Source organism: Rhinopithecus bieti, unplaced genomic scaffold (genome assembly GCF_001698545.2).
Source record: "Rhinopithecus bieti isolate Rb0 unplaced genomic scaffold, ASM169854v2 scaffold_14009, whole genome shotgun sequence".
NCBI lineage: Eukaryota > Metazoa > Chordata > Mammalia > Primates > Cercopithecidae > Rhinopithecus > Rhinopithecus bieti.
In genome coordinates this window covers 342,002-351,142 of record NW_016808040.1, presented here as the reverse complement: position 1 = coordinate 351,142, position 9,141 = coordinate 342,002, and positions in this window count along the sequence as shown.

Sequence of the window (9,141 nt, the reverse complement as noted above, 5' to 3'; positions counted from 1 at the left end):
GCACTATTCACAATAGCAAAGACTTGGAATCAACCCAAATGTCCATCTGTGACAGACTGGATTAAGAAAATGTGGCACATATACACCATGGAATACTATGCAGCCATAAAAAAGGATGAGTTTGCGTCCTTTGTAGGGACATGGATGCAGCTGGAAACCATCATTCTTAGCAAACTGTCACAAGAACTGAAAACCAAACACTGCATGTTCTCACTCATAGGTGGGAATTGAACAATGAGTTCACTTGGACTCGGGAAGGGGAACATCACACACTGGGGCCTATCATGGGGAGGGGGATGGGGGGACGGATTGCATTGGGAGTTACACATGATATAAATAATGAATTGATGGGTGCTGACGAGTTGATGGGTGCAGCACACCAACATGGCACAAGTATACATATGTAACAATCCTGCACATTATGCACATGTACCCTAGAACTTAAAGTATAATAATAAAAAAAAAAGTTATGCAGCTGGTAATACTACATTTATGACATAAGTGTATGAAATAATTATAAAATTATCATCACATATAATTATACATATATATTTTTCGATCCCAGCAGAAAAAGAGCATAAGCAAAAGTGTGGGAAGGGAGTATAATAAATAGTGACAACTGGACTTAGCTATTTTCATGTTGCATACATATTTTTATCCATTCTTTATTCTCTTTCCTTTGTTCCTACTCTTTTCGTAAGTTTTGTCAAATTACTTTCTCTTATTTCTCATATCTACTTCCCTTATAATTTTTTTCTTCACAAACACTGTCTTGCTTTGGTCTCTATATTTTTTTCCACAAAATGCCTCACTCACACTTCATTCTCTTTGTCTTTTCTGTACCATTGCAGACATGTCCAAGTATATTGGGAGCAGTTTATACTCCCCAAATAATCTACTCTAAGAAGCAGCTAATTTTATCTTTCAAGCAAACAATTTCAATCCTAGTAGCCATAAATATCTCAATGATGATTCTCTCTACAACATTTTCATTAAAGCTGGGGGTTTGTTTGGTGTTTTGGTTTTAAACAAACACTCGTTCCAGCAGTGCAACTCACCAATATAGAACAGAATTACAATGTACTTCCAGCCAAATTCAGTTTATTGTCAATTTCTGTAGTGTTTCTTATGGTAGCAATTATTCTCTGTAAGCCTGCAAGCAAGCAGCAGAAAACTGAAATCACCAAAGAGTTTTTATCTGCAGCAATTCCAGAAATGGCAGGTAGCTGATAGTTTAAACTTTACTTCTCTGCAGTGGAATAGTGCAAATAGGAGAATGCCATCTGCCTGCTCCTGGAGGCTTTCTGAAAAATATACTGAAGTTAATAAAGTTTTTGGGTGATATTTGATAACTTTAGTTACTATTCCACTAGATGCTCTGTCGCATACATGGCCCTCTGCTGCTGCCCCAGACATCCCTGAGACAAACTTTACAAGTTGGAGAAGCATTGCATACATATATATATACAACATATATATATGCAATATATATATGCAATATATATATGCAATATGCTATATATATTGCAATATAGATGCAATGTATATTGCAATATATATGCAATATTGCAATATATAGATGCAATATATATGTGTATATATATAAATTCGATATTTGGATGCTTGTTTCAATTTTCTGATTATCTGAACCTTTATCTCCTAAATGTTAAGTTTCCTGATTTAACCTGAAAAATAGGATGACTGCTGAGATTTACATGAACAGAAACAAATACAAGAAAGGGCAACCGGCTTTGGACTTATTCTTCAGAGAGTTGTTCTTAGGAATTTTCAAGATCTTTGACAGTTAAATCTTAAAACAAAGGAGAGTGAGTTAAGGGATGATTGTAAAATGTCATCCAGTTTATTCTTTCTGTTGGTGATAATTCCTTTAAAGCATGTTAGACAACAAATAGACTGCAATTTTCTATAAATATTCTAAACAAACTTTTGAAATTTATTTCTTTAAATTATTAACTCAATAAATATTTGTTGCTCTCCTTCACTTTCATGCTTTGGGGAAAATAGTGGTAGAAAAATTCTTCAGACTAAACCAGTGAACAAGACAGAACTATTCCTTCAAGCTTACATACCAGCATAGAAAAACACTAATTGTACAATTGCTTAAGTCGAATAAGTGTACAAAGGAGTCAAGTAAAGGATACTATAAACAAAGGGCTGTCCTATTGTTTCTAGAGGGTTCCTTGAGAAATTTGCTGAACCATAAAAGGTCAGTTGGAGTTAACTTTTTAAGTGAGCAGAGAGTCAGTCCATGAAGAGAAACAGAGTGAGCAAAGGTCCTGAAACAAGAGAGAACATAAAATGACTTTAAAACCAAAAAGAAAGCCAGTGTTGTTACAGGAGGGAGAGTAATGGAATAGGTTCATGGTGAGGTTGGTCAAGTAGTCAGGGTGGTTAAATATTTGGATCTGTTTTTTAAGAACAATGGAAATATACTTTAAAGTTTTAACCAGGGGAGCAGCATGGGATTTGTTCTTATTTTAAGATAATGTAGTATGTAATGCAGAGAGTCAACATTCAAGACCAAGAGTAGATGTTAGGTGGTGCCGATCACAATCCTGAAAGACACAGTCCAAGGCACCATAATCATGAATGCAATCCTCAAAGATCAATGTTCCTAAAGTCTAAAATCCTGAACATTACAATCCCAAATGCTTAAAATCCCAATTGTTGAAACCTTGAAAGCTGAAGTTTGGCTGGATGAGGTGAGGAAGATCTGCCCAAAGAAGTCAGAGAAGTTACTGACTGATTCAAAAATAATTTTGTGCACAATACGATAAGAAGATACTTACAAAATGATATTGCATAGTTGCTCTTAGATTCCCAGTACTGTTTCTGCCAGATATGTGGTCTGTATATGAGTCAATGTGGAGTGGATTTCTACATCGCCAAGGCAACATAGAGCCATGGCACGGAAAATGGGAAAATTTAATAAGGAATGCTCATGTCAGTGTATATCAAACCACAGAAGAATTTCAAAGAGAGGAGTGCCAACTAGAAAATGAATGTGAATATATTTTCCGATAAAAGTCATGCCCCATAAGAAGAAAAAAGCAGCTAATTATCACGATGCAAGACTGCAAAATATAGTTAATGAAAGTAAAGTTTGGTCAGCTCTTATGGACCACCTCTTCACAATTGCCCATAATCTGTCCTATAATATATTTTCATATATGACTCTTTTGTTTTTAATTTTTAAGGTTTACTTTTTTTGTGTGTTTTTTCCTAGTGTTTTAAATTGTCAGTATTATTTTTTACAGTTGGCTGTGTTTTGTATTTTATTTTCACATCATTTCCAATACTGGAGATATAAATGTGTAAGGACTTTTAAAGAGTTCAAATTTATTTTATATATTTTTTGTGAATTTGTCTCCATGAAAGTGCATTGTCACAAATTTGTCTTTGTGTATAAGCATTGTTCAAGTATGTAAAAGTGTTGAAACCCTCTCAATAAGTGGAGAGATGTTCTTTATGTACATCTGCATTTGTGAAAGACAAAATTTCTCAAGACCTCATCTTGTAGAGTGACTGCAAATATGGTGGTGACCCAACGTGGTTTTCGATCAATCTTGTCAAAAAACAGGTTGTTCACTGTGGTATTTCAGATGACTGCAGTTATAAAACTGTTGTACATAATTACCAACCATAGTGATATGTGTTTAGACATTTAACTTTTGGTTTCTTAATTAATATAGTTCATCCGCTCATAACTGTTATACCTGTGAGACTGCTGTTAGTATAGCTGAATGTTTATACATACAAAAATATGTATGCTATCATTGCTTATTTTATTGTGTAAAGTGGCCTATGAAGTTGTTCTGACATGTTTTATATTTTTCTCAAGTAAATCTTCTTTTAAAATGTACGTAAATGGTTTTAAATAATTAAAATATTTTCCAGAATTATGTTTTGAGATTTCACTCTTTTGGGATTTCAACATCAGAGATTATGGCATTCAGGATTGTGTCTTTTGGGATTATGGTCCAAACTGGTTAGTAGGAGACATACTAATTTAACCCAGCGCAGAAGTAGAGATGAAAAGATGTGGGTATTTATAAAAGTGTTTTAGGTAACAAAGTGACAGGAATTGGAATAAATGAAATACGGCACGTCCCTTAGTCTGTTTGGGCTGCTATAACAAAATGCCATAAACCAGATAGCTTATAACAACGAAAATTATGTCTCACAGTTTTGGAACTTGGGAAGTCCAAGATAAGATGCCCACAGATTCAGTTTCTGGTAAAGGCCTGATTTCTTGTCCATAGATGGCACCTTCTCACTGTGTTCTCACACGGTGAAAGGGGCAAGTTGACTCTCTGGGGTCTCTTTTATAATGATACCAACCCCAATTAGGAGATTTCTGTTCTCATGACCTAATCATCTGTCAGAAGCCCCTCTTTTCAATCCCATCACATTCAGGGTTGGGTTTCAACTTATTAATTTGAAAGGGACATAACATTAAGTCCATTGCAATATATGAGGGAAAAGAAAATGCTGAGACTGATTCCTATGACTTTGACTTGTATAACTAGAGCGAACCAGGTTCAAAATTAGTAAAGATATTATGCAGACATTTGGCAATACACAAGTTTTAAACTGTATGGAGTAATGTAGGCTGGTGCAAAGTATCGGAGAGGCTCGGCATACATGTGACCATGGAGGCCATGGCCAAAAGCACCTGAGGAGACAGTAAGAAATAAGACAAAGATACATAGATTCTAGTGTTCAAAAATTCAATGTTTGAAGTTTCAGTAGAAGATGATGAATATCAAATAATATATTGGCAGAAATGTAGCCAAAAGAAAAAAAAAAAATAGGAAAATTTGATTGCCAGGAAGTTAAAACATACTATTCTATGAACAAGATTGATATCAGTCATATACTGCCCCCTAATTAGAACATTTTTGTAGAAAGTGCACTTGATTCTAATCAACCACAGACACTAACAGTGCTTGAACATGCACTATTTTCTCTTGGAGGAATGTGTTAATCTAAATAGCTTACCCTTGTTACAAAATCTTGATTGCAGTTGGGTCTACACTATACAAACACACACACACACATACATATGTATATATAAACTAATAGTATATTTAAGAATATATGCAAGAACTCTTTTAGTCTAAAATTTTACCATGACAATAAAAATAATTTTGATATTGATAATATATTTTATTATTGCCGGTGTATTTATTATAAGAAAAAATGAATTGCAGTTATTTGAACATTATGGAGTTTACCAAATACAAATAATATAGGTTCCTCCATATTCATCATGACAAAATGCGTCACTATATACTTTTCATAGGCATATACTACTATATATAATACATAAGTGTATATTATGTAAACTATACAGCTCAGTTTTTAAAATCTTCCATATTACATATAAATCTATAATTACTTAGATAGTATATGTACGTTACACATTTCTATACAATAATGTTAAGCAGAGGGGAGGGCGATCTACATCTACGCAGAAGGAATTTAGGGATTTATTATTACTTTGTGTATCACTCTATCAATGTTTTAAATCTTTTTTTAAATTTTCTTTTCAAGACAGAGTCTTGAACTTCTTGGCTCAAGTGATTCTTCTGCTTCAGCCTCCCAAAGTGCTGGGATTACAGGCGTGAGCTACCATGCCCAGCCAATGTTTTACATCTTACTAAAGCTACTCGGAGTGATTACTATATAACTGTATCTTAGTTATTGTATGCAAACTACATAAACACAAGCACTTGTGTTTACATTCCCTACTTTGAACTGGATAGGCATCCATAGAAATTTAAAAATGGATATTTTAATGGAACTATAATATGAATTCTTATTCTACTAATTATTATATTCCAGAATGCAGAAAACTTCAGAGAAATATTTTGAACTTTGAACTTTAGAAACCTCTTTTGCTATGATAATATTGGTTAGTTTCTGCTAGATAATTTATAGACTCATTCCATGAGGAATATAGAAGCCAGATCACCTATGCACATGAATCTTGCCCTGGACTCAGGATCCTTAAAGTTGTTGAAACAGATTTAGCCCATTTTGAATGAGATTCTATTAAGGGGTTTCTAATAATTCACTGAAGAACAGATTGTGCTTTCTGCTGCACATTCTGCTGTGTACAATGATTTGAAAGGGACTTGATATAATTTGGCTTCTTGTGTAGAAATGATACATGGCATTTTATATTCAATTCTTTAAATTTTTATGTGTTCAGTTTCAAAAAATTTAAAAGTTATTTGGCCATAAATGAAATAGTCACTTCTGATATTTTCTAGATTTTTTTCACTGCTCATTTTAAATGTGTCTTCTCAGGTTCTTTCTTTCTTATTTCCCTTTTAAATAATTTTTTTTTCTTCTGTAACTAGTATCATTTGTGTCTCTGTTCTTACTATCTTGCCTGTTTATAGGACTTTATACTTCACAAAAAATGTATGATAAGTATTGCTTTAAGCCCCACTCACTAAGACCATTGAACTACTTCAGGCATAGCCCATTGAAGTTAATTAACAGAAAAGGCAACTCTCTCTCTCTCACACACACGCATATGCACAAACACATAAACACACGTACATACACACACATTGACACAAATTTTTGAAGGTGACTTTGAGAGACGATTTCAGAACCTGGAGCTCAACTTTCTCTGGATCACCAACACCTGATCATCATATATTCCCTCTCCAGGAATCATAAATCCTTTTCCCAAGACAAACTCCTAAAGAGATTTGAAAATCTACTACATATGTAGAAAAATCTACTATATCTGAGTAATGTGGATGCAGAACAGACATCTCTCCTGAACAAGTGTATAAGTTAGACATAAGCTATACAATCTCTTCTTAAAAGCAGCTATAATGAAGGTCAGTGAGCACACTTGCATAGGATACTCTTTCAGAAGGCTTGCTGGAAGAGGTGATTTTTACATAGGTTTATTGAAAGTAAGAAACATAAATTTGAAAGTGAAGGTAATGAAATGCATATTACATAGGAAACGCCATCACACAAACTTTGAGGTTGATCTCAAATCTCAAGGTCTCTTTGTGAAACTCCATGTTTCTATACGACATATTGAATGCTTCTTCCTCTTCTGTGGAAACACAGAAGAGTGATTATAGAAACATAAAGGTCTGTGGAATCATAAAGGAAGAATACACAAAAAATGCACATTAGACAATGTGTACATTTTTCAGTATAAGACTTTATTCCATAAATATGAAAACCAAACCCTGGTTTTTAAACTACTTATTTGACTGCATTCTAGCAAAATCAATATTTAGAACCTGATGGAATCATAGCACAAAGGTAATGTGCTTTTATAACGATAAGACTGATTGGATTTCCTCCCAATCTTGAATTATTCTCTTTTTCATTTACTAACAATCTGGGTAAGTGCTAGGACCAAGTGTGCTACCCACCTAATAGTCACAGGACAATAAAATCACATTTACAGTACTGTTTTCCTTCTTCACTGCTGGCAGCCAGAGAAGAGAGAGATCCAGTCCAAACCCATTTTCTCTACATTTCGCCTTTGTAATGTCTCTCCAGTATAATGGTTAGCAAAGGCTTGTAAACCATTTCTCTCCCCAAAATAAGGAATATCTGCCACAGTGAGAATTAGGAAAGATATCACTCAATTGCTTTTGTCATGAAGTGTGATGATCATAAAGGAAAGCTACAAAATTGGACCCATGCATCTATATAGAATGCCTCAGTCTAATTAATAAAACTTGCATTCAAATTCTTCTCCACTAGTCAATATTTTCTCCACTATTTTTCCCTTTCCTTTTCTTCCCTCCTGTCTTTACTCTTCTTGCCTTGCAGTTCCTTTACTACTAACACAGCTGTTGTGTTGAGATAGCCACTGTGTGTTAGATTCAGGAGATATCAGTTGTCCTTGACCTCAAAAAATCATAAGTACTATGTGGTTACAATGGATCCATGAGGATGTAGACAATATTTGTAGAACTGAAGAATGGGAAGGCAGAAAGAGTTCAAGTAATTGACGTAACTAGCACCTCCAGAAGTTGTAAAATAAAAAATACATTATGCAGAAAAGTTACTACAGAAAGTTTTGTTGACAAGACAGTTTATAACTTTAACTCCAGCTCCAGTAAACACATTAAAAAGGCAAATATAAAAATAAGGTAATGATCATGTAATGATCATGACATATTAACACAGTTAGTTGACCAGGAAGATCTATTTAGAAAAAAGATGAACAGTAATGGCACGATATTCTAAGATTTCCTTCATGTTGTTGAAATTTTTGTGGAACAATAAGCCAGTTGAAAAATTTAGGCTTCATTTCACATACTGTAATATGCAAGTCATTGTCCCAGTCTAGGCTGCATTGTCTAAGAAATACTTGGGGTCTTGGAATTCAGATTAAAAGCATAGTACATCAATATCACATACCCATTCTTTCAAAAACTATGATAGAGATTAATTTAAGAAATCGCTAACTGTTAGGTATTTGAGAGTTGGAGACACAAAATAAATTTAATTTTATAATTAAAAGAGTTTGGGAAAGAATTCAGGTAATTAGCCTAAAAATAATGTCTCAGGAACAACAACAACAGACAATATTCATTCACATGTGCCTAATATGGGTGCCTGTCTTCATATATTTTACATATTAATGGAAGTGACAGGTTATAAACAAGTGGAATTAGAGGATACTTGTCCCACTATTGACTTCCTGTCTACTTCTTGGAGCAAATACAAAAAAGATGACTAGAATGATCCAGGGTCTGGAAGTTACATCTTATGTGTAATGGATAAAATAATTGAGAATTTGGGATATTTAGCATGGAAAAATATGTCCTGGAATATGGGAGATTTATTATCAAAAGGTTACATTTTGCCTAGATTAACAGTGACGACCAGAAAAAGACTGGTCTGTAGCTAAACCTATCCATAGTATAGGCACACGAGACAGAGTTGGGAGCAAGGCTCTCTGGTAAGTTAAATCAATATGGACCAGCAAAGCTTTCCAAGGGATCAAGTCAGCTTCCTTTCAAGCTCAGACAAATTATTGCCCTGGAGTACATAACTGGTAGAGCTGTTATCAACCTAAAATACCTTATGATGAATTAAAATGGTGTTCAGAGCAACATA